Genomic DNA, 27,956 nt, shown 5'->3' with positions numbered 1-27,956 from the left:
TCATAGCATGGGTTTTCCATAGGGTTGAGGTTTCCCTCTAAAATATTTGAATTTTACTTTGACCATTTCACATGAAAACATTTGTAAATTTTTTTAAGGTCACGTTTGAAAATTTCTGAACCCATCGGTTCATAGCCAAAATGTAAATGTTACAGAATCATGCAATGTAAAAACAGGGTTGTTTTAATAGTTTTTATTTCTCAATGAAGATACTCCATCTCTTTGAAAATTGCCCACTTTCCTTCACTAGATTTTTAACACAGTTATTACAGTTATTTTAAAGTTCCTTCCTTCTAATTCTAACCTCTCAACTGCTTTTCTTAACTAATTTTTTCTTGATGATGACATCTCTTTTACCTACATCTTTGCTCACCTTGTCATTTTCAATGTATGCTGCACATCATGTGTATAAGGAACCTTAGAATGAAATAAAAATTCCTTAAAAATAGCATGTCCCATCCTCTTCAGACTGTTGATGTGGAAAGTTGAGTCAATCTAATCTATAATTGATCTGGTTCTGGGCTATGTTACAGTGTTAGTTACATTCACTTCCTCTGTGACTACACAGAATCAAGATCAGGGTCAGAACTTTGCCCTCATCAGGGCTTGGATCTCATTCCCACTTTGAGTCTTGAGCTTCCTCTGCATTCTACAGCCAAGCCACAGCCTCTCCGGGTTGCAGGAGTTCTCTTTCTCCTTTAAGACACAATCATCAGCTCGTTAGTTCCCAGTGACTTGTGAAATCTCCCCACCATACCACCCTGCCACCAGCCTCCAGAAGACTGATGCCTTAGCAATACACAAGATGGAGGTCTTTCCTTTGGTGCTATCCCTCCTCCTCAGAGATCTCTACCAGATTTCCTCGTTATTCCCAATTCAGTCCTAACCCTGCGAACTTGGAGAAGATGCTGTTGCTGGTGGGCACATTCTTCCTTTGGTTGAGATTTGCCCAGGAGCCTAATTAATCATGCCAGTCACACCTGGCCGTAGATAGCTTGTTCCAAACCAGGCTTGTATCTCCTTACCCCTCTCCATAGAAGCTTTTCTCCTTCTGTCTGCCCGCAGAGGTGAGAGCAGTTGTGCAATTCCTCTCTCCTAGGAATAGCTCATCCTTTTGCTTATTCCTTTAGGATTCATTCTATCCTCTGCTCTCTAGTGAGATTTTTTTTACATGCATAATTGTGTGGTTTATGTACCTTTATCTTATTAACAAAGGAGGAGCGGTGGTGTTTTATAACATTTGACATTCCAAATGGAAGCAAAATCCATATAATGACAACTAGAAGTCTTCCTCCTTGCTCCTCAGGTGCATCCACATGTGTGTGTGAACACAGCCACACATCTATTCATGTGTACACATTTGTGTGTGACTTTTTAATTCTTTCTACAACTTTTATCCAACAATGTGTTGGCTGTATATTTCTCTCTCAGTGCAGTAGTTAACACATTCTTTTTGACACTGTGTATAATTCCACCATTTAGCTAAGTGACTTAGGGAGTCTCTTGCATATTTAAGGCTAAAGCAGGGGGAATGTGTCCAATAGGAAGAGGAAAGTTCAGTAATCTTGTGCATCAGAGCGTCAGAAGAGAGCTGTGCAGTTAAATGGGGGCCACATGCTCACAGGGACTACTCATTGTGAGCTGACTGCCTGCTGGGGTCTCAGTGTTTGCCTGAATTGTCCCACCCAGATCATTCAGCAAGAGACTAAGAAAGTAGTATTGTTACTGCTATTGAACAGATAAAGAACTTTAGACCCAGTGAAATGAAAATAATAGTTTAAAATCATAAAGCAAGTGAAAAATAGAGTGGCAGAGCTGAAATTGAAACAAATTAAGACAAAATCTGTCTTAATCACTACACTATTCTGTCCACTATGAGTGAGTGTGTGAGAGAGACAGAGAATGAGAATGAAACTAACTGAATCATTAGATTTACTAGAATGAGAGTCTGGGATGGAAGGCCAGGTCAACCTGCAGTAACATTTCCACACATCAGACATCCCTCTGTATCCTATTCTATGTACTGTCCTTCTGCCTCCTTAGGAGCTTCCACAGACATCACCTGTAGAATATGCACTAGATCTCTGCACTGCAGATAAATAGACTATAGTGTATCTCCGAGCTGAGGGGAAAAAGCCATCCAGAAGAGTTTCATATGTAGGTATTTGGCTCAAGTCCTAATGAATTTGTATTAAATGATCAACGCTGTTCTTGGTAGATAACCAATCAATTCAAGAACAAAAATAGGGTTAGATTCATATGCAGCTGGAAGAACACTTGAGAAAGCAAAGCACAGGTTCTCAAAGCTGAGAAAATCTTCAGCCTATTTAATCTAGTGTCGTCATTAAATTTGTCACATACAAAAACATATTTATTCAGCAAACACTATGGAACATTTCATTTGCAAGCACCATGTCAATTGTTGCAATGCCACACAAACTCTTCATGCATTGGAAAACATTAAGGATTGAATCACTTGATTGCATCTGAAAAGATGATAAAAAATGGAAGATTCAAGGAAATATTATCAATAAAATGATTGCTATAAGCTGTTGACATGCAAATAGACATTAGCAGGGAACAGTTTCCATGGCATTAGGGAAATGAAATTTATGTTAGAAACCTCATATTCATTCCACAAATGTTTGCTGAGTAAGTCTTGGATGCTAGTCTTGTGCCAGGTCCAGATAATGCAGGGATGCAGAGGAAAGTTTTTGACATCAAACAGCTTACAATGGAGTAGGGAAGGAAAATATTAAAAGGGGAAAAAAGCAAGGGATGTAACTGTGGCATAATCAAAAAAGTGAAGAAAAGACCTAAAGAATCAGTGAAATTTAATGACAGTGCATAAAACTATAGTCAACCTGCAATATTATTTAGCCTCTGGGACCATTAGAAAAGATATTAGGAATTACAAGCATTTAATTCCCTAGTTTACCAAAGAGGAAACCAAACTCAGAGAAAGAGAGAAAGGGGTTGGTTTGCCCAAAGCTGGTAATGGAACTCGGAGATTCCTGGAACTGGAACTCCAGAGTCCCCTCTCACTTTCAGCTGAGACCCCTTTGTTAGAGATGTTCAAAGAAGACCTGTGACATTTGCTGGTGCTGTTTTTACCTGGAAAGCAGTTGTACATTCTAATTTTCTGCTCCCGAGCTCCTTAGCTTGAGATGGACATGGGTGAGCATGCTCAAGCACTTGCCAGAACCCAAAGAAAAAGCAATCCTTTGGAAATTAACATTTTGGTTACACAGTGTCACAGTGGGCACTTTTTTGGGAGCTGTTTTACATTAGAAACACCTGCAACAAAGTGGGACCTGCTGGTGTTTGCTGAAACCCCTTTTCATGGCATAAGAGGAATGCAAATCCACAGCTGCTGTATTTCTGCAGAGTTACCACCCAGAGGTACTTAAAAGACTTCGTTTTTGCAGTGGCTCTATCTCTATCTCGAGGCCACAAAGAGCCACATTCTTTTCCAGCAGTTAGCTTTATCCCTTTATTCATAAAATCATGAAAACTGGAAAGCCAATATCCAGCTCCTATTCAGTATCTGAGTCCCTTTCAGTTTCATTCAGCAGACTGAGAGATAGACAACAAAATTTTAAACAAGTCAGAAGCCTGTGTGCAGATGCCAGCCCCAAAGTGCCACTTCTCAGAGTTTAAAAATGTTTGTTGTACTAAACATTATTTTTAGCAAACTAGGTAGAGCAGTAAAAATTACCCAATACCTTAAATGTCAAATGTATTATTAATTTTTGAAACATGCTAAGGCCACGAAAATACTAATTAATAACTTTATAGCTGCCTGAAAGAATTATCATAGTTGTTTTCCTTTCTGACTTTAGAATTAGAGAAAAGGAAAATCTTCTAAGAAAACTTGACTATATACTCTGAAAGTCGCCTAGAGACAAAAATTGAACAAATATCTTTTTTGGGTACTAACTAAACACTCAAAAAATAAAGAAAATTCCAGGGGTCAAAACCAAAAGAGGAAGAAAAAAAGAACAAAATCATGGGTGGGGTCACTCTGAGTGCCAAACATGGATTTTTCGGGGACAGCACATAGGCTAATGGTCTCCATAGCATAAAAACTTGATTTTTTTTTTATTTTTTATTTTTTTATTTATTTATACAAGCACTGGGTACAGTCAGAAGTGCAGGAGGGTAAGAGAATTCACCAGAGCCGGAGGGGCGAGCAGAGCAGGCAGACTGATGAAGTACACTGCTGAGGGGAGCAGCAGGCGGCAGGAGAGGTCTGCGTGCCATGTGGGACCCTCACCTGATGGCTAGGGATTGAACCGGCACTGCAGAGGCTGTGGGCAGCTTTACAACCCAGCGCTCAACCGCTGCACCACCAGGGAGGCCCATAAAAACTTGATTTTTTTAAATACACAGTAATATGCAGGAGCCAAAATCTTGGGCCGTAATTGTTTCAGGAATTTTGAATGAAGTTGCCTATATGCACCCATGACCTTCAAAGTGGCTTTTTCAGTGAATGATTAGATTGAAGAAAAAAGTCTTCTCCACAACATAGACAACACTATTTTTTTTTTTTAAATAGAGGCATGTTATTTATTTATTTATTTGTTTGTTTGTTTGTTCATTTTGTTTATACATGCACTGGGTACAGTCTGAAGCGCGGGAGGGTGCGAGAATTCACCAGAGCCAGAGTGGGGAGCAGAGCAGGCAGAAGGACCGAAGTACACTGCTGAGGGGAGCAGCGGGCGGCAGGAGAGGTCTGTGCGCCATGTAGGACCCTCCTCCGGTGGCCGGGGAGCAGCCAGGGATAGAACCGGCGCCGCAGAGGCTGCGGGCAGCTTCGCAACCCAGCGTTCAACCGCTGCGCCACTGGGGAGGCCCAACATAGACAACACTAGAAGCTTCTCTACCATGTAAGTGACCTCAAGGAAAGCTATAAAAGCAGCAAGCAGCAAAAAGACGTATTTCCTAGAAAATAGCTAAGTATTAATTACTTACAGAAACCTAGGGTATGTACATGGAAACTCCTTGAGAAAATTATTAGAACTATAAGTGAGCTTAGGAAGGTCACAGGGTAAATATATGAACATCATTTGTATTTTTATAAACTGGGAGAGTATTTGGAAATAAAATTTAAAGTCATTTGCAAACACCAGAAAACCTCATTAAAAATATATATATTGCCTACAAAATTCTGCTGAGAGACATTTTTAAACACCTCCATACTTAAACAGAAAAACTTGCTATAAATTCATACATTGGAAGAATATGTTGTTAAGGTGTCAATTCTATTGAAATTTGTATGTGGATTTCACACAATCCCAGTGAAAACCCAACCAGGATTTATTATGAAATTTAAAGAGGTAACTCTAAAATTTACATGGAAATGTGAAAACACTACAGCCAAAGGAAGTTTTACAAAATAAAGAACAATGTGGGAGAACCTTGGTTTCAAGAATTACTGCACTAAAATTGTTATAAGCACCATGATCAGTTGGCAGCTTAATATTGAAATACATAAGGATTATCCAGATCAATAGACACATACATGATCAAATGTTTGTTGACACAGCAACCAAACTCATTCAACAGGGAAAAAATCATCTTTTTAAGAAACGGTGCTAAAATAATTGGCTGTCCAAATGGAAAAAACAACCTTAAAAAATGAATTTGGAAAAAAAAAAAAAACTCATACCAGAACTTAATATTAAAACTAAAACTCTAAAACTTCTTGAAGAAAACATTCTTCTGTGTTCAGAATGTTAATATTAAAAAATAAGTAAAAAATATTAAGAATAAGAATGATTAACACAACAAATATCAGAACTAGACAAGAACTTCAGATGATGGAAGTACCAAGGGCTGTAAAAATGAATGGGGAAAAAACAAAGTAAAAGGAAGTGAAACTATGAAAACCAGAGGAAGACTCTCTCTAACATGACCATGCAGATTTCAAAAGAACCAAATATGATTTAAAAACTAGGAAGAAAAGCACAATGATTTTTTTCATTGATTGATGTTTGAACAACGGAATAGGCACAGGCGATGCTGAAGTGAGCAGGAAGAGAGTTAGAAATTATCTACACTCCTAGGTTATCTACCCAGAGAACACAAAAACACTAATTCAAAGGGATACATTGCAGCACTACTTAACTATAGTCAACCTATGTAAACAATCCAAGTGCCCAAAATAGGTGATGCGATGTTCTATATGTATATGATGACTTTTTAAAGTTCACAAGTTTAGAAGCATAAAAAACACTAATAAATGGGTCAAATATGAAAGAATTATAGATTTTTTTAATATTTAGAACTAAAAAAAAATAGTGAAAACACTAACTAGCAAATTGGGAACTGAATAATAAGGAATTGTCACACTAGGAAAAAAGACAATAATCTAACAAAAGAGTTGGTATAATAGGAGGCAGATCATAAAAATATTTTTAAAAGCTGATGAACTAGAGCTAGAACAAAAAAAAACAATAGTTGATTCTTTGAAAAAACTTATTAATGTGTGTTAGATAAGCTTTGCTCAGAATGAGTGATGGTGATGTTTGCTGTGAATTCAGTGTTAATGAATCAACAATATGTATTAAATAAGGTGTCTTTAAACAGAAGCACACATAAGATAATGTGCATTGACCAGTGATGAATATATATATATATTTTTTTAAAGATTTATTTATTTATTTATTCATGTATACAAGAACCGGGGTATAGGCCAGAATCGTAGGAGGGTAAGAGGACTCACCAGAGACAGAGCAGGGAACAGAACAGGCAGACTGACAAAATACACTGCTGAGGGGAGCAGCAGGCGAGACAGGAGAGGCCTGTCGTGCCATGTGGGACCCTCCCTGGCTGGCCGGGATCAAACCCATGTTGCAGAGGCTGCGGAGAGCTTCACAGTGCAGCAATCAACTTCCTGCGCCACTAGGGGAGGCCCATATGAATATATTAAATCAGACACTCACAGGACTCTAATCCTGTATTTCCGCTAGGGGTGATGGATTCAATGTTCACAAATTCACAGTGACTATATATCATAACTACACCTGATTAAGGATCGACTGTACTTCCAATGTTCAACTGCACTTCCAATATTACAGCTTGAAAAAAATCCTATGATCAATAGGGAAAAAAAAGATTTAAATCATTTATCCTCCTGGCAAAGTTGATCAAGGAAGGAAAAATATTGTTATGATTAAAAGGAGATACAGAATACTGTCCTCAGCTTTAGGTCAATATTCGTCAAAGGTTTAGACTATATGATCATTGTCTTTTTAAAATGGAATTTACCAAATCTGACTCAAAAAAATATTAGAAAATCTGGATATCATTAAAAAGCCTACCACCCTATAAAATACCCTATTAAAGATCTTAAGCACCAAAGAAAGTGGAATTAGTGTTTAAAAACCTCTCCCTACTCCCACCCCCATCTCCAAACCCTTCTACACATACCAAGGCAATTTTTCAGTTAAGTTCAATGGTGTCATCAGAAAACAGCTAATATCACCATTAATCTTTTCTAGTATAGAAAACAGCTAATATAACCTTGAAGTTAAAACCAGATAAGAATAGGGCCTTCCCTGGTGGCGCGGTGGTTGAGCGCTGGGCTGCAAGGCTGCCCGCAGCCTCTGCAGCGCCGGTTTGATCCCTGGCCGCCAGCGAGGGTCCCACATGGCGCGCAGACCTCTCCTGCCACCCGCTGCTCCCCTCAGCAGTGTACTTCGGTCCATCTGCCTGTTCTGTTCCCCACTCTGGCTCTGGTGAATTCTCTCACCCTCCCGCACTTCTGACTGTACCCAGTGCTTGTATAAATAAATAAACAAATCTTAAAAAAAAAGATAAGAATATTAAGAAAAATTATTAGCCATCTCAGAAATGAACATAGAAAATCTGAAATAAAATAGTAGCAAATTAAAACTGCCGTTGGCCTTAGAAAAGATATGTCAAAGATTTAAAAGCAATTCACAGACTGGGAAATATTTGAAATTCATGTCACCAACCAACCATTATTACCTGGAGTCAATTAAGGAAGCTTACTAATCAGGAGTAGACATGAAGCTAATTGAATTGAAGGCAAATTTGTACTATGTGCAGACAGTGTGGACTACAGCGAAGGGCAGTGATAGGAACCCCTACCCATACATGCTCACAGCCCAGGGAAGGGGACGAGAAACATTGCAAAGGTAAACAAACCAAGTAGAGTACATTTTGTTGTGGGTTGAATTGCATCTTCCAGAATGCCTGTTGACGTCCCAACCCCGCAGCGCCTCGTAATATGACCTTATATGGCTATAGGGCCATTGCAGATGTTTTGTTAATGACGAGTTCATTAGCGTGAGCCCTATTTCTGTATGACTAGTGTCCTGATAAAAAAGGGAAACTTGGACACAGGCAGGCACACAGGTAGAACATCATATAAAGATGTGGAGATCTGGGTGAAGCTTGTAGAACCCATGGGATAGCCAAGATGGACAGCAAAGCACTAGACTAGGAGAGAGGCATGGAACAGAACCCTCTAAGGAACCAACTCTGTGGAGACCTTGATCTTGAATATCTAGTTTCCAGGACTGGGAAAAAATTAACTTCTGCTGGGTTAGACCCCTCAGTGGTGCTTTGTCAGAGCAGTGGTAGCAAACCAATATGCAGTTCTTTAAAGATAAGTGAGGTATTGTATTGGAGAATGATGGAGGATTTGCCAAAACAAGATGGTACTGACATGTCTTCCTGAGAAAGTCTTATCCATGCTGACTGTGAAGAGATAAAAAGGATCTGTGCATGTCAAGAGTTTTGGGCAGGACTCTGAAGAGACAGCAAAGGATGTGGTCTTCCCAGCTAATGAGGGAAAAGCTTGCTTACAGCTTACTAAAAGGGAAGATGTTCGTGAGGTGTTGGCCAGAGAGTTTAGATTTTTGGGCCGTTTGAAGGGTAAATGATTGCTGAAAATACAACACTGAAACCCTAGTTTGTCGTCACATTTTGGGGAGTCACCAAGGCATGCCCAGCTTATAGGCTCTCTCGAAGTTTCCCATCCTCCCCCTCCGTCCTCAGAGAGAATATGGTGAAATTGCCTTTTCAGGGTGTTAGAATAATAAAACCTCAGATTGCTTGGCGCGCCTGCAAGCTCCGATCTGCTCTCGTAGTTTTCTTCCCAACACCTCTGATAAGATATGTTCACTGTCTATTTAAATATTCCCTGTCCCTCTACTACCTTGAAGCACAGTCCATTCTGTTTCAGTTTCAAGTTAAAAGTCCATTTCAAATAGGTGATACATACATATTGCACGAAATTCAAGAGATAAAAAATTGTTTGCAGTGAAAATTAAGTCTCCCTTCATTGCTCCTTCCAAATAGTTTCCTTTACAGAGAGGGCCACCATTATAGCAAAGTCTATACATTTCTAAACACCCACAAATATTTTATTGATGCAGCACCCATGGGACAGTTACACATGCCTCTCCCCCTACCTATTGTCTCTTGGAGGTTCTGTATCAGTACCTACAAAACTGCTCCTCCATTTTTAGCAGCTCTGTGTATAGTTTTCTTCCGTGGTTCTGATTTGGTGCTACATGATTTATTTTACTGGGTTAAGCTCTGCTATCTCTTTTCTTCCATCATTTCTCTGGAACCCTTAAAAATGGAGCTAATCCCAGTGTCTCCTGCTGAACTGCTGCATGTGGTCAGGGAAGTGTTCCTAAACTATCTGGAGTCTGCCACCACAAGCACCTGCAGAAGTCATGGTGCGTTCTGGAAGACAGTATAGATAGTGGTGAAGATGACAGCTGGCGTATTAAAATCTGGACTGCCTCTGCACAGCTAAGGGACCGTGGACCAGGTTAATAATTCTAGAACCAGTGCTAATAGGATTGTTGACTGCATTAAATGAATTTTAGAGGTCAGTTGCTAATTGTTGCTGTTGTAATCCTCTTTAAAGGATAGAGACCAACCTTGCAAGACCTCTAAGACAAAATCAGAGAGAGAGAGAGAGAGAGACATACAGTGACAGGAGACCTCACTCTTAGCTTGTCTTTCTACCTCCTGAACCCTATCACTTCTGCTCCAAGGCATGAGAGAGAGAGAGAGAGCACACTCTTCTGTTAAGAGAGAGAGAGTGCTCTTCTGTTAAGAAAAGACAGTACCTAAGATAGTACCTGGTTACCCTCCCAAACTCTGCCTACTTACTTGCACTCATATTGGGTCCTTACTGGCTACAAAAGTAGCTTGGTCTGTGCTGAGAGTATCACGTGGCTTGCAACCATCTCCCCCAGCTCCAACTCGAGCTGCCTGTTTGCACAGTGCCAAATTCATGGGCCATGCAGCCTTTGTAGGTGTCCTCACAGCTCGCCGTACCTAGTCCCTGACAAGTAGTGAGGCAAATTCAGGCTCTGGAGAACTCAGGTCAGTACCCAGTGGCCATGGATGTGGGTCTGGCCCTGTTCATGCCACCATCCCCCAAATGCCCAGATCTGTTTCCAATCCTCAATCGGCAGCATTGCTGCCACTCAGTTCCACCTTCTAAAGTGAGCAGACAGCTTACAACCTCAGTGAGGCTCTAAGTGGTCTCTTCAAGATATGCTGAACAAGATGTAAAATTTCCCAGGATGTTGTGAAATGCCAGTGATGGTGTGATGGGAACATGTGGTAGGAGACACATTGGTGTTAATTACTGCTAAGTGATTTTAGTCATCAGTGTTTAAATTTCAATAATTCTTATCAGGATATTTATGTGCAGAATCCTAAATATATTAGGAATGATAGCCTTTCAAACTCTTCTTTCACTGCAAAAGAATAAAAGCTAATACATGTGATAGAGGCCACTGATGACTTACAAAGTACTGTTGTAACCACTTAGTACATAATACAATTTAACCTCAAGAATGCACCATGAGGTGCTCCTGTTTTCTCTCTATTCTAGGCATAAGGAATCTGAGCCAGAGTGGCTAAATTAACTAAGCTCTAACACTCCTGAATGGAGGGTGATAGAGCCAAGACTTGTTTTTTCGCCCACTGCCATCCCTTACAGTCATGTATTTATCTACCCCTTAACCTTTCTCACTCCCATTTTTCTTAACCTCAGAGCCCTCAAGGTATTTCTAATGGCCACTAGTTTTTCTAAGTGTTTTACTTTATCAAATTGTCTGCTAGTAAATGTCCAGTATTTGTCTTTGTCACTCTGATTTGCTTTACTACACACAACCCCCTGGAACTCTTGCACTTTTCTGTAAATGGCTGCATTTCATCTTTCCTTATGGCTGAATAGCATTCTGTCATGTAGATAGACCACACCGTTTTGGTCCAGTCATCTGTTGATGGACATTTAGGCTGCTGCCATGGCCTGGCTGTTGTAAATAGTATGGCAATAAACTTTGTCCAGTACAGTGGTTTCTGCATTGATGGTTTTATGTTCTTTGGAGAGATGCCCAAGAGTAGAGCTGCTGGTTGTATAGTAGTTACATTTAAAGTTTTTTAGGATAAGTCTAGATGACCTTCCATGATGATGATGCAGAATCAAGATTTAAATCCAAGCCAACTGAATCTGGAGCCCACATGCATAACTGCTGATCACACTCTGTCCCAAATGATTGCAAACTAGCAAATGTCTAACTTAGAAAACTCTAGTCTAATATTGGAGGGACATGGACTTTGGATCTAGAGTAGTCTGGGTTAGAATCCCGACCCCAGACTTGCTAGCTCTGTGCCTGGGGATTCCTTAGCCTGTTTCCTTATCTGGAAAATGCCAGCACTAGTGCCTGCCCCAGTGTTAAGGTGCTGCAGACAGAGTGCAACACATAAGCCTGGCACAGAGCAGGAACTCAAGTTCCCTCATGGCTGATGCATGGAGGGATGTTAAGACTTGTGCTTCTCTGAGAGTGAGATGGGGCAGAAAGCACATTCAATTCATTCCCTCAGTGAGCTCACCCTCTAATGGGGAAGAGATGCATTAGGCAGACATGTCGCAAAATAATAAGTAATTGCTGTTGATAATAAGAGCTACACATGAAAAGATGGGGTATAATCTTTTTTGAAGAGCTTTGTGAGCATAAGCAGAATGACTATAGTATCAACACAGTTTGGAAAGAGTGGGCTGCAGGGGGACAGGGAATGTCCCCATTTCTAAAGGGGAACTAGCACTGTTTTAGTTCCTCATGAGGTTTGTGGCTTTGGAAGCCCCCCAGGTCAAGGAATCAGTGCTCATAAAGAGGAATCTGGGGGATGGGGTGATAGATAAATAGATGACTGTGGATTCCTGGGCCACAGAAATCAAGGGGAAAGCCAGTATTGTGTAAGACCATGTGATACATACACACACACATGCGCGCGCGCACACACACACACACACACACAAACCCCACACACACACCACCCCCCAGAAGTAACCCCAGGTCACTTGGAGGACTGACCACTGCTCTCCCATCTGAAAATAGAAGTAAGGACCAGCAAATTCTGCATACAGATGTAGTTAATTAGAACCAAAAAGAAAAGACCAGGTGGTGAGAGTCATATAGGTCTTCAGATGACAGGGACATTTAAAAGCTTCTTGGAAGAGGCAGGCCTTCACCTTAGCCTTGAAATATGAATGTTTTAAATATTTTTTTCTCAACTGACATCATCCTTCCCAAATGATCACTAGGATCTTTTTGCTCAGATTGAACAAATAACTAAGAATCAAAGGGAAATGGTCTTTCTTTGCTAAAACCACAGGAAGAAGAAAAGAAACCAATTATATTGTGACCCAAACCAAAGGTAAATGGAGACTCTCAGGCAAGAATCGAGAGTCTTCTCTGGCAGGAATATACTCCTATGACCTATCCGTAAATATGTATCCAGCCTGTGCTTATGCAGATATAATAGTGAAAGCTCCAGACCCCACTGCCAACACTGGCTGACACTAATGGGCCAGATCAAGTGCTACCATGTTCTAGCTGTGTGACAAAAGGCAAGTTCTTAACCTCTGTACTTTTCCATTTTCTCATCTATGAACTAGGAATAATATCTGTGTATAAAAACATGTCTAATGTACAATAAATGTCATGCGGATGTTACTGTGTTGTATTTTAATTGTTGTCATCATCATTAGTATAGCCAGGCTGTATTACAGGATTTTATTTAATCCTTATAAAATAGAAAGTTTCATTATTTCCACTTTATAGATGAGGGAATTGAGGCCTATCAGGATGAAGCACTAGCCAATGTCATTTAGTCACTAAGCTACAAACCAGGATTTAGACCCAGGTTGTTGGTCTCCAGATCATACTCAATTTCTGCCCTACATTAATAGTGCTCTAAGAAATAACTATGTGAAATACCAACCAAGATTTTTGACATTCAACAGATGACAACTACTGGCATTTTCATCACTGTCCATCATTGTCCACGACACCCATGGACCCTAATGAATTTACAGCATTTGGTTTGATAACTGATCCAACTCAAATTATTGTAGTTGTCAAAGGAGAAGTTTCAAATTTCTAATCAGAAACTGTTGTGTCTTGCGTGGATGGGTCTTATAGGTGAACCAATCTGTTAGGGAAAAGGAAAAGGGAAAATTATTTTCTCTCAGATGCTAAGAATTCCCAATTTTATCACACTGCACTAAACTGTCACCCTAGAACGTCCTGGCTTCTGCCCCACTTCCCCATTTGGCCATTCTTCCCCCAAATTATGTTTTCCCACAGGCCTCAGACAGCTATCACTCGTGCCTGGCTGAATCCAAACTGTAATTGGGCACCTGAATGCAGTCATCCATTCATTTTGAAGCACATACTGAATGCTGTGTTCAGAATTAGAAGAACCCTCATCCCTTCAGTCAGCACTATTTCAGCAACGTCAGCAAAGCAAACATCAGCATTAATTACTTCAGAATGTCTGATGCTTTCCCATGAAATCTGAAGGGGGAGAGGGATAAAGGACAACACGTGTCATTTCCACATGTCTGGGAAAGAAAGCTTAATTCAGAATGCAGGAGTTGATTCCTCTTCTTTTTTTTTTTTTAAGATTTATTTATTTATGCATACAAGAACGGGGTATGGGCCAGAGATGTAGGGGGTGAGAGGATCCACCAGAGACAGAGTGGGGAATAGAACAGGCAGAATGACTGAAAGACACTGCTGAGGGGAGCAGCAGGCGAGTCAGGAGAGGTCTGCTGCACCATGTGGGTATCTCCCTGGCCGGGAATCAAACTCGTGCTGCGGCCATAAACAGCTTCATTGGTTGCGTCTTAACCCTTGCGCCACCAGGGAGGCCCACTTGGGTTTCTTATTCTGTTTGGTTTTGTAAATAATGCTGCTATGAACATGGTGTACAAATACCTGTTTAAGAGTCTGCTTTCCATTCTTTGGGGCATAGACCTACATTGTAGGCTGTCAATGTACTATCAATGGAAGGTACTGAGCAAAGTGTACAGGGATCTTTCTGTATTAATTCTTTTTTTTTTTAAGATTTATTTATTCATGCATACAGGAGCTGGGGCACAGGCCAGAGATGTGGGGGTGGTAAGAGGATTCACCAGAGACAGTGGGGAACAGAACATGCAGACTGACTGAAATACACTGCTGAGGGCAGCAGCGGGTGAGACAGGAAGAGGTCTGCTTTGCCATGTGGTTTCTCCCTGGCAGTCCGGGATTGAACTCGTGCTGTTAAGGCTGCAGATTGCTTCATAGTGTGGTGCTTAACCCCTTGCACCACCAGGGAGGTCCCGACTCCTCTTTCTTCAAAATAGCTGGGATATGTTTAGAAACCTCCAGTGGTTTATGGAGGAGACTGCTGAATGGGCAGACTAATCCTTCGGAGTGAGAGTGGCACTTTCTGGTCAGCGGGCAGTCATGTTGAGGACACTGTTTATGGCTTCCCAGCCTGGAGGGAAGACATGGGAAAGTCTGAGCAGACTTTTCATTCATTTTACCTAACTTTTAAAACAAATCTTTTAAATATTTTTTTTAAATACCCTTTTAAAGATAATCAAGTCTGAAATCCAGGTGGGCAGGGTCACTCTCTTAAGGCTCTCAGGGAAGGTCCTTCCTGGCCTGTCCATGAGCTTCCAGTGGTTCCAGACCACCCATGGTGCGCTCAGCCTGTAGATGCAATGCTGCCATCTCTGCCTCTCACTTCACACAGCCATCTTTTGTGTGTGTCTGTCCCTCCACACGTGTCTGCTTTCTCTTCTTAGGAGGACCTCGGTCACTGTATTGGACTCTCCCTTCTCCAGTGTCATCAGTCTTAACTACATGTGCAAAGACCCCACTTGCAAATAGTTCACATTCTGTGTTCTGGGTGAACCTAAATTTTAGGGGGACATTATTCAACCCCTGACCCCCTTCTTTCCACTCCACCAGCTGAGCTGTAGCCATAGTGGTCTCCCCAATGCTTTCTGAAGATGTTAAAATGCCCCCACCTTAGCCTCTTGCCTCTCCAAAAGGTCTTCTTTGCTGATGATGGTCCCAGGAGCTCCTTCTCATCCTTCAAGTTTAACTTTTAAAGTCTCTGCCTCAGAGACCTTCCCTTGTCCACGCTGTCCAAGCCGCGTGTTCCCCTTACCTCTTCTCAGTCTCCACACTTGCTTCTGTTCTAGTATTTGGCACCTGGTCAGTACTTCTTTCTTTTTTTCCTTTTTGCTATTTTTATGACATTTCTTCCCTCCCTTACTAAATATAATTTGGTCCACAATAGAGTTGTCCCCTCCTAATCTGTTCTCCCAGCACCAATAAAGTCCCTGTCAGAAGTGATGTACTAAATGGACGGTGGTTTATGAAAGAAAGCACTTGGATATCTGTTCTGTGCAAGGCCAAGTGCTTGGCGATTGGGGGGGACAGGGAGTATGTGAAATATTTTTCCTTCCCTCAAAGAGCTTAGGCTGGGGGCAAGATCAGAGGTAGACACAAAGAACTCTAAGATAAGGTGGGCTAAGTTCAAGTAGGGAGAGCAGAAAAATGCCACCAGAACAACTCAGAGCAGGCAGTTTAGCAATGCTGATAGGCTCGAAGGAGTGGAGGGGCCCAGCTGGGGATAGACGTGGAGAGGTGCTTTCAGAGCAAGAGGGTACTGGTATTGATGTGCACACAAGTGTGGGTAGCCTCCCGGCATGGAGCACACCTGTGAGCCTGACTCGTGAGCATCGTTCTTTGGGTGTACAATCCAGGGGGAGAGGCAGCAGATGACACCGCTCCCACCCCAAGATCTGGGGCCCTGGTGCCTGGGCCTCAGGAGGCCTCTCAAGGCCTACCCTTGAGAGCCCCTGGCAGCTGGGGCAGGATCTACAGGGCGGTTCCTGTCTCCGTCTCTCCTGCAGTTTCACCCTAAGAAGACTTCTCATGCTCTTGGTGAAATTAAGTCCTGATGCTCTGGGAGCAAATCGCTTGTGGCATTTCCCTGCAGGAAGAGCTGCCTCAGAGCTACCTTGTCTCCTACTACACTGGGTGCAGGTGGGACCTGGGAAAGATTTCACTCTCAGGATGGCCACTTCCAGAAGATTCTACACTGGCGAGTTGGTGGGGAGAAGGAATCACTTGTACAGCAAATACAAAATCTATAATGGTCTGCCATTTGTGGCCTGGAGTCATATGTATTCTTAGAGGAAAGACATCATTTTAAGGGGCACATGTAAACATGAAGCAATTAAGGGGCCCTGAGGATGGGAAGGCAGGTCTTGTACCCTGAATACATCTGTGAAGGATGCATGTAGGAGGTGTTTTTGGAGGCTGAAAAAGATAATAAATGAAAAGCGCATAGCACTGTAGTCACTGTACCTCTATCCCTGTTTCTAGTCACTGTGTCAGTAGGTACTCCATGGCACCTGGGAAAAACAGACCTTCCCTCAACACTTGCTCATGCTGGCCGAGTCGACAGGGAGAGGGATGAGGATGGAGAGGAGAGGAGATTCCCCAAGGCTGGAGGAAAGAGGTCACAGGCAAAGGACCAAGAGAGGGACATAGCAGTTGCCAGAAGAGGAATGTGAATATTAAAGAAGGCTCTGGCACGATGCTGCTGAGGTGTTCCTCCACGCCACTTTTGTCAGACTCTATGCAGGTGCTCATGATCTTTCCTTCATCTTTGGTTATGATGTCGATGAGGGGAAAAATCCATCCTGGCCAGGGCCACCTACCTTATGGACTTGACACATTCTCACCATGTCCTCGTAGGTGTTCTCCAGGGACTCTGGTTTCCTCCCACATCCCAAAGACATGCATGTGAGGGTCATTGGCATGTCTGCAAGGTCCTGGTTGGGTGAGTGATGCGCACTGCACTGGCAGGGTATCCTGTCCCGGGCGGGTACCTGCCCTGTACGCTAAGCTGCCAGAAAGGACTCTGGCCACCTGTGATCCTGAACTAGAAAAGGTAGCTTGGAAAATAAATGAGTAGAAGGCCAATGATTGTTTTGTGTGAGACTTGGTTTTGGTTTTTGTTTAGGAGTTTGATGGTGTTTTTACGACCAGAAATCTGTTGTCGAACTTGAACTCTGGTAGATCTCAATTAGACTGTGGTCAAATTGATTTTGTCATATGGAGGAAAATCCACATGGATTTGGTCATAGGTTGTTCATTTAAAGTCATGGTTTCCACAACTCTGTTGATGATGTTAAGGATTGATGTTAAGGATGTTAATGTCACACCAATTGGGACGTTTCTATAGAGTGAGCCTGGTGTTGTCACTAGGTGCAGTGACATTAGAGGCCTCAGTGTGGGCCCCAGTCTGGTGTAGGTGACCTTCTGGACTGACCATATGAACTTGACATGTTCTCCCCCTATGTTCTTTCTGAGGCTAACATAACAAATTACCATAAACTTGGTAGCTCCGAATCACAGAAATGTATGTTTCAGAGTTCTAGAGACTGGAGGCGCAACATCCCACAAGACAACCACACTTCTGGGACTAGACAGGAGAATATTCATTTGCCTCTTCCAGATCCTCGTAGCTCTTGACATTCCAGTCTCTTTCTCTATGGCACATGGTCTTCTATGCTTTCTTTCATAAAGACACTTGTCGTGGGATTTAGAGTCACCTGAACAATCAATATGGCCTCCCCATATAAAGATCCTTAAGTTGCTCCAATCTGCAAATATCCTTTTTCCAAATATGGAGACTTTCACAGGGTCCAGGAGTTGGGGTGTGGACATAACTTTGGGGGCCACTATTCAGCTCATTCACTACCAGCACCCTGGAATGGGAAATGACTTATCCAAGACAGCACCAAGACTTCTCTCTTCACTAATTATTCAGTGGTTTTTCCCAAAGACATGAGTAATGGGGGTATTTCCTGTACTGTTTGGGAAATATTTTTTGTCTGGCTAGCTGGAAAACTTTGGGGAAGATTTTTGCTAAAAACCTATCCAATCAAATCTGAGGCTTATTTCAAGAGACCTCTCTTTTCAATGAGGTTTTTAAAAAAATGGTTTGTAAGAAGACAAAGGAATACAATGACCAGTGTACCATGTCTATGTTGAAGTGGTAAAGGGGGTTGATTTCTGTGTAAGATGGGCCTCCAGCCTTAGAATCCATAAGAGACATTCATGTGTGCATGCACGCTTCTACGTATTCCTCCAGCACATATTTGGGACCTGCCCTGTGCCAGGCAGTGTGGTCAGGACTGAATATCACAAACAAGATGAGTGTGCTCCCGGAAATCTGGGACATGATACAATATAGGGGAGAGACAGAACAGTAGCAATAAAACAGAAGAGTGCTATTTTGAAATTTGAAAATTGCTATGAATAAAAATAAACAATGTATATATTTAGGTTTTCTAGATTCCTGCTATGAGTGAGACCATCTGGTATTTTTCTTTTTCTTTCTGGCTTATTTCACTGAGCGTGATCCCTTCCAGCTCCATCCATGTTGCTGCAAATTGCATGAGTTTATCTTTTTGATTGCTGAGTAATATTCCATTGTGTATATGTACCACATCTTCTTGATCCAGTCATCTATTTTTGGGCATTTGGGTTGTTTCTATAGCTTAGCTATTGTAAATAGTGCTGCTATAAACATAGGGGTGCTGGCACTCAGGAAAAAGGCTAATTATTATAAAGTAAAAATCAAAATCAACAAGCAACTATAAACCAGAGACATACTTTGGGGAGGGAGGGGAAGAGGGATTAGGGTCAAAATAAGGAGGAGGGGAATTATATGGGGACTATAACCAAGATGAAAATGCATACATTGTGCAAAAATGAAAAATGATGTAAAAAATATATAAAATAAAATTTTAAAAATTAAAAAGAAAAAAATGTGTCTATTGATGATGCTACTTTAGATAGAAGAATTATAGAGTAAGGTCTCTGTGAAATTTAGGGAGAATTTGGAGGAGCCTGCTATGCCATGAGACTGGAGAAGGCATTCCATTCCAAACACAGTGCCCTAAGAAGCCAGCAAATTGGCATGTTTCTTGAAAAAGCTGGAAGACCAGCGTGTCCAGAACTTAGAGCTGGGAGAGGAAAAGTTGTATGAGATTGCAGAGGGCACAGGGGCCACATCCCCCATTGTTGTCCAGGGGAAATTTTGGAATAAAATTCTAAGTACTGCAAATTGCAGTGTTTTAAGTGTGTGGTAGCGGACCCTGATGAGGGGATCTAATTTGCATTTTCCAAGAACTCTGTGGAGAACAGATTGCCCAAAAGGCAAGAGTGAAGCAAGTTCCTATTAAAGAGGGTGCAGGATTGCAGCCGAGGGTGGAGGGTTGCCGCCAAGCGTGGAGGACTGCTGATGTAATGGTGACCATGTGTGTGGAAAGGAGAGGGTGAGAGATCTTTGAAGGCAGATCCTGTAAGACTTGGCTTTTGTACATAAAATGGTGGGCATAACCAGAAAAGATAAACCAGGAGTAAATAGGTGGTTGGTGGTACCATTGACAGAGATGGAGAAGAGCAAGGAACGGACAGTGCTAGGGAAGGCAAGCCGAACTGAATTATGAAGTTATTACAGAGCCTTGTTAAGCTGTGGAGAAGGTTATGATACATCATGTGAAGTTATCAAGTAGAGGTTGAATATGTGAGTCCAAAGTTCAAAGACAGGGTCTAAACTGGAGATAAAATTTAGGAATCACCATGGTACAGGTGCTGTTTAAAGTCATGTGAATGGTCAGAGTCACCCAGGGAGAGAAGAGCAAGTGATTGTGCAGGAAACAGATTGCCTGATTTTAGTCTCAGTTCTGACCAGTCTGATTCTTGCTTATGGATAAATTTCTCTCTGTTGCCCTGAGGTCTCTAGAGCCTTAAAGTTTTCATGAATGAAACCTATCAATACCTACAAATGACTTTATGTGGAGAAAAAAAGAAAATGTCTCCAGACAGCCAGCATGTATAACCAATCCTTGGGCATGACCTGCAATGCAGTCCTTGGTAAGAATGGAATTTAGCATGCCTGTTGGGGTGCTTCTGAGTGTGTCCATCACTTCCTCTTCTCCAAAATACTGCATGGTTCATGCAGGTGGAATTTGCACTTAATGAAGGAGCAATTATATTAAATACAGTAATTTCCCTTCCCAGGGGCAAGCTCCCTATTTACTATTTTACAGCCCTCTGCTTCCTCAGTGGAGACAGCCTCACATAGAATTATCTCCTGCCTCTAACCTCCTTAGTTTGGCAAAGATAGGGGTACCAGTCGATGTGAGCTGTAGTTAAAATGTGGCTATCCAAAATTTCACTCACCTGAAACTTCCCTTAACTGTATTTGGTGAGATTAGAGAGAAAGGAGAGTTCTTCAAGTATTTTTCTTGCTGGCATTGTTGGTTTCTAATATCGTGCCTGCCCCAGAGTTCAGATAGTCTCAATGGAGCAGGAACTGGGTCTCCCCACACTGTCTCCTCTCACCGTGCTCTCCATCATTCTTCATAGCCCACTCAGCAGCCTTCTTTCAAGTTCTCAAACACACTAGGCTCATTCTGACCCCAGAGCCTTTGCAGTTACAATTCCCTCTGTTTGGAGTGTTTCCCCCAGAAATTCATGTGGCTGGCTTCTTCTTGGATTCCCACCTCACCATCACTGCCTTCTGGCCTTAGAGGATTTCTCCCTTAGAGCCACAAGAGAAGGTGCTGCTCATCTCTCTGTCCACCTTTATTATCTCCAAGGCCTGTGTTACTTCCATCAGTTGCTTGTTCATATATTAATTTTTTACTGTCTTGCCCTCTTCCCCCACTCAAACAGTAGCTCTTTGAGGATATGACCCTATCTGTCTCACCCTGCTATATCCCCAGGACTAGAGCTGGCACAGAGAAGATGCCTACTCCATGAAAATTGGATTAATTTAGGAGGAAGAGTTCTTCTGATGGTGTATCAACACCCCTGCCTAAAACCTTATACTCACCTCATGAAAATCCCTTATGAGTGAGGGTATTTATTGTTAATATCCTACAGCTGGCTGGTGCTAAGGCCAGAAAGCAAAACTTACTATCTAAGCCCTTTTCCTTACTACCACCTGACTTTGCATTATTTTGAGAAAATGGGTGAAAATTAGAATAAAATAATATGGGAATTATTTCAATCCAAACTTCCTTTCCACCTAGCCACAGATATAATCAATATATTACCATTCATTCATTCCTTCAAGAATCAATATATTACCATTCATTCATTCCTTTCTAAATGTGTTTTCTGCTCAACGTACTGTACTAGATGATAAGGACTCACAGACAAAGGGGTTTAAAAGTAGTCTTCATGGGCCCCCCTGGTGGTGCAAGGGGTTAAGTACTGCACTATGAAGCAACCCACAGCCACTGCAACACGAGTTCGATCCCTGGCCAACCAGGGAGCAACCCACATGGCACAGCAGACTCTCCTGTCTCGCCCGCTGCTCCCCTCAGCAGTGTATTCCAGTCAGTCTGCCTGTTCTGTTCCCCACACTCTCTGGTGAGTTCTCTCACCCTCTTCATCTCTGGCCTGTACCCCAGCTCTCGTATGCAAAAATAAATAAATCTTTAAAAAATAAAAGTAGTCTTCAGCATATTTTCTTCATTCACCATTTCTAAGTAATGAGCACCTCCTATTTGTCACCCATTGTTGCAGTATCTGGTCCAACTGGTCTTTCTCCTTCTAAATTGCTGAGATTACCTGTCCCTCAGTGCCTACCCCTCCATACCTCCCAATCTTACCTTTCTTGGTGCTAATTCCCCATCACAACAAGGCTTCCTCTTATGACCAAAGAGATTGGTTCATTTGGTTCCAAGATTTTATCAGCCCAGTTTGGTGATGACAAATCAAAGAAACTCCATCTTCTGTTTTCTAAATTATAGAACTCAGAAGACTCTGCTTGATTAAGGTTTGGGTCATGTGACTTCCCTTGAACCAACCACTGTGGCCAGAGAGACACAGTGTTCAAAAACCAAACCTGGATTACCTGCTTCCCTCTGTGTTTAGCAACCATTCCTGAATCACATCATGGGAACAGCAGGGAAGCACTTTCCCAGAGAAAGTGGGGGATGAAGGACAGATGAGACAGTAGATATCAACCATCCTGCTCAAGATGAGATTCATCAGCTGCCCACCAGGTCCTTGGGAGTGGAATGATCACTGTTTCATGTACCATTGGGTCTCCCATGCTAAAGACTGCCCATAGGATATATTAGTTCCTCAATTAATGTCTATTGTATTTATGGATTGGACTTATTAAATGACATTATCTGAAAGAGACATGATTTATGACATAACATACTTTACAGCAGTATCTAAATAATTCAGTTATACCACGCTGTTGTTGAGGACTGTGGATCTAGGGAGTGGACTTTCTACTACTTCGGCTAACTAGCCCATCAGCCTTCCCTGATGATTAAGTGCTACTACTAGATTGTGAAAGGGCTTTGCAAAGTATTCAACAACTATGAATGCAAGGCATTTTGTTGTTAATAGTCTGTTAGGAAGTGAATGCTCAGCACAATTGTCTAAATAGACTCTTAAAGGGCTATGGCAAAAATGGAACTTTGTAGAGGAAGTTTCAAATGGCAAGAAATACTTAGGCAGCAAAAGACAATTTTCTAAAATGATGGGTTTGAGAAGAATGAATCAGCAATGACTGTTGGTACAAAACATTATTTAGGAAGTCTGGATATACTTCTGATTAAAGATATTTTCAAGAGTGACTCCAGAAGAAATAATAAAATGTTAGGCACAAACCTAATCACTTCAGTCTCCCAGCTAACCAGCATGAGGGAACATGAGCACACAGCTCTCACCAGGTACTCTGGGCTGCTGGCAAGACAGTCCCTGTGTACATTGACGTGCATGGTCAGCGCTTGGGGTCTTGTCATTTTAAATGAGGTGTTACCCTTCTGGGAAGAGACAAGTAGGAAAGAAGTCTGTCTACAAATCTAGAGGCCAATCCCACTGATGATGCGAAAGAGCTAAGGCATAGCTCAAGTGCTATCATGGAGACAGCAGCTCAGGAGAGCAAGTCTGTCTGTCTTTCAAAGTCCAGAAGTGGAAGTGCAGCCCAGGGCAGCTTGGTAGTTCCACACATGATTTTGAGAGTCACAGGATGGCCATCCTCAATGTATATTGCCCTGTCTTTTTCCAAGGAAACTGCTATACTATTGTTCAGTCAGCAGGAAGGGAGTTGGAAGAAAAGTCCTTACAAGTCAATTTATCTTTGTGGAGATGACCCCAAATTTGTAAATGTCATTCCCATCCATATTCCATTGGCCCTAATTAGTCACATGTTCACACATCACCCCACTGAAGAGTTGCAAGGACCTATTAAATCCTAAACAACAATGTGGGGGAGAAGGTCACTTCATGTTTTCTAACAGTACTCAGCTGTATTGAAAGGACCTAATGACATTACAGGAGCAACATGAGGTAGGCTTGTAGAAAGAAAATTTATCAGATTTGTTTAAAATTTTTCAATATAAGCAATGAACTTTCAACAGCAACACCCATAGCATGACCAATTATTGACATAATTTAGGAGCCAATTCTTGATCCTATTTTTTCTTAAAGATTTTATTATTTACTTTTGTGTAGAAGATCTGGAGTGTAGGCCAGAGGTACAGTGGATGAGAAGACTCACCAGAGACAGAGCGGGGAACAGAACAGGCAGACTGACAAAATACACTGCTGAGGGGAGCAGCAGGTAAGACAGGAGAGTCTGCTGCGCCATGTGGGATTCTTGCCGGCTGGCCGGGATTGAACCCACACTGCAGAGGTTGCAGACAGCTTCACAGTGTGGCACTCAATCGCCTGTGCCACCAGGGGAGGCCCCAGAAATATGTTTTAAAAAAAAATCTTTCCTTCTTCCTCTTGCTACCTGGAATTCAGTTGTGATGGCTAGAGCTCTGACAGCCATGTTGGATCAGAAGTAACAGAACAAGAAGTTGAAATTAACCTGCTTACCTAATGATTCAATGGAACCACCTCAGTATAAATAATGGACTCAATATCTGGAGGCTCTTGGGACAATTCATTTCCTTGCTCATAAAGGTTATTAACTCAGTTTAAGCCTTTGTAGGTATAGGGCTGAGGTCCCCTCTTTCCTTGCTAGCTTGCAGCTGAGACCTATTCCAGGCTTCTAGGTGGTGCCCATATTCCTGGGCTCCTGGGTCCTTCTCCATCTTCAAACAAGCAATAGTGAATCAAGACTTTTCATGCTTCATCGCTCTCTACCTCTTCTTCCACCTCACATATGTCCATACCATCCTTCTGTCTCCCTCTTCTAACTTTAGCAAGCATGTTATTACCTTGGGCCTTCCCCAGGGATCCAGGATAATCTTGTCTTACTGCTTTTAATTTTAATTCCATCAGTAAAGTTCCTTTGCCTATGTTGTAACACACTGACAAGTTCCTGGGACTAGAGTGTGAACATCTTTGGGGGCCATTATTCTATCTGCCGCAGTTGAAGAATATGAAATTCCCTTGGCACCTTCATTCTCTTGTTAATTTTAGGTCTTGTTCCACTGTCCTCCTCCAGTTTTCCCTGGATGTTTGTTCTCCTTTATAGCCTTTACACAGGCAGAAGTCATAATCTCCTCTACTTTTCAGGAATAGTGCAGTGACTTTGCCTAATCACCTACACATCTTGGGGGTGATGCATCAACTCTAAAAAGACAATTAGCCGATGTTTAAGGGGCCAGGTTGCACATAAAATTTGGTGACCACTGTGACTTTCCCAGGAGGAATGGAGTGGGCATCAGGACTATCATTTAGGGTCTATCTCTAACTTTTCTCTAAATCACAACCTGGAGCAGCTCTGAAAAATTACTTAGGAGTCTATTGAGTGGCATGCAAAGGGCATGATCCTGATAGAGTCATTCAGGTTAGATGTGAAGACAGGATTAGATAATGGGTGTCTCATACCCAAAGCAGGAATTTCAGGAAGAAACAAGAGGGAACAAGTGTTATTCAAAGAAAATTTGAAGATGGGAGTTCTGATCACTAAAGATGCGTTCTTGGCTGCAAGTAATATTGGGGGTGGAGCTGGGGGAGGTGACTTGATTGGCATAGTTCTCATTGGAGATATATAGTGACTTGATCTTTGTGCTTTGTCCTGTGTGCACTTTGCGGGAGCAAGACTCTGGGCATGAGGTCATTGGAATACAAGTTCCAGGAAGACAGAACCTCATCTGTCCTTTTCTTTTTGCCCCCAGCATTCAGAGTGCTGTTTTGCACTGAGTACTAGCAAATACATACTTGCATGAATAAACAACTAAATACAATATCGAGTGAGTAACTGGTGGACACCAAGTCCTTCTTAGTCTTTTTCCCATGGGGCAGTGTGGTCTTCCCATAGCAGATTATGCTGTGGGAAAGGATTATTCTGTGAGGTCACACATGAACCCAGGTCCCCCACTGCCATTTGTCCTGCCAGTGTGTTTCCTGGAACTGACCTGAGTTTATTTCCTGTCTATTGCATGCCACCAATAATCACTCCTTGACTTAGGTTTCATTGCAATAAGTGCTTAACGCAGTTCTCAGTAGTCAGTGAATGTTAGCTCTTCATGTGCCAAAGGGACCTCCCCTTGATCATCAAACTTAATTTCCCACCCACACGCCTTTGCTTTGCCAGTTACCATGTCCCTCCAGCATTTATGCACATGTAATAGTGTAGGCACACATGCATGCATACACATTGGTATCAGAGGTCAAAAGCAATTTAAACGCCATCTTCTCCATGAGGCCAACTCTTAGGTCCCTGCTTGGAAGCTATCTCTTCACTTCGAGTTCCAGGGTGCTGATGAAGTCACTTTTGCATTTATCACATACCAATGACTAGCCCAGCATCTATGATGTAGAAACCTAACACATTGTGGACCTTTGAGATAGACAGTGCCATGGTTGGACGGATGATGATGGAAAGATAACTTCTCCGGCAGCTTCACAGGAACATCTCCTTCTAGTGCCCCACCCTCCCTCAGGTCAGCACAGTGTCTGATCCACAATGAGAACTCACTAAATGTTGGCTGGATGATGATCAGGGGAAGAAAAATCAAAATAAGAGAAAATCAAGATCACTGTCCACCTGGATCCATTCTCTTTTCGGGGCATTCTGTTGAAAGGAGTTATTGAGAAGAGAAGCAGGGAGTTGACAGCCATTCCCTGGACTCTCTCCCAGGGCCTTTTTAGAACAGGAAAGTTAATTATGGAACCAGATTAACAGTTTCTTTTTTGATACAGTCAAAGTAAAACCAGCAGGATGCAATTTAGCTCTTCTCCACTTTCCAAATAGCAGCAAATTTTCATACAAAACAAAGAGACACTTGAATTGCAAATTACTTAGAGAATCAGCTAGCAACCCCAACGGAAGACTATTTCTGCTACTTTCAAAACCAGGCTGTTGCCTTTTCAGGTTTAACTATGTCGTGGGACCTGCACAAAGGCCTGGGCGTCTTGCTGTTTCAACTCCGGGCCAAGTGGGCAGGACAAGTGATGTTTTAGGGTTTACTGGAGTGCTGCAAACTCTTTTTTTGTTCAGTACTTGCTTCTCTTCACCAGCTCATCTCTTCTCTCCTGTCACCAGCCTCCACTCATAGAATTAAGACTGAAGGGTCACTAAAGGTGATTTCACTCAAGGTGGTGAGAGCAGATGCCTATGAGGGTCGGTATATAAATGAATAAAGCGGTGGCAGGGGCAGGGAGGAAGAATCCTCCAGTAAGTAGATGAGGACTGGGGGGAAACTAGAACCCCATCTAACCATTGCTGTCATTCAGGACCACTGCCCCAGAGTTGGTTGTAGCTCACTAGTTCTGAGAAGTCTGTAATCTGGATTCTTATTTGAAATATCCTTCTTTTTTGCTATCAGGGTATAATAAATAGAAGAAAAAATATCCATTGACTGGCTTGTGAGCACAAGTTTAAAACTACTGATCTAGCTCACCTTCCTTTCTGAAGGATGGGGAAACTGAGGCAGAAAGGGGAAATCACTGAATGGATCCCAGGAGCACCATCTTCTGCCTTGTCATCCAGTGTGGCCTTTTATAGCATGTATACATGGACATATGTACTTTGCTAGAGTAATAAAGCTAATTAAAAAATAAAAAGCTGGGCCTCCCTGGTGGCGCAGGCACTTGAGCGCCACACTGTGAAGCTGTCTGCAGCCTCTGCAGTGCAGGTTTGATCCCGGCCGGCCGGCGAGAATCCCACCTGGCGCAGCAGACCTCTCCTGTTTCTCCCACTGCTCCCCTCAGCAGTGTTTTTCAGTCAATCTCTCTGTTCTGTTCCCTGCTCTGTCTCTGGTGAATCCTCTCACCCTCCCACACATCTGGCCTGTACCCCGGTTCTTGGATAAATAAATAAATCTTTAAAAAATAATAATAAAATAAAAAGCTAACTGTACTTTCCTAGAATAATATACACTATCTCCCTTGGTAATGTCATGGAAGACAACTGCACTTGCTCCAAAGCAGAGATGTTTAAAGTCAGTGAGACAGCAGTGGGTGTGTCCACTTTGTCCATTTTACCATAATGAACACTGAACAGTTGCCCAGAGACTGAACAGGAAGGAGCTCTCTGAGCTTCCATTCTGTACCCAATAAGGTGAAAAGTGAGCCACTTGCCCTCCTGTGTTA

Source organism: Talpa europaea (assembly GCF_964194135.1).
Source record: "Talpa europaea genome assembly, chromosome: 9".
Taxonomy (NCBI): domain Eukaryota; kingdom Metazoa; phylum Chordata; class Mammalia; order Eulipotyphla; family Talpidae; genus Talpa; species Talpa europaea.
This window is presented reverse-complemented; position numbering follows the sequence as displayed.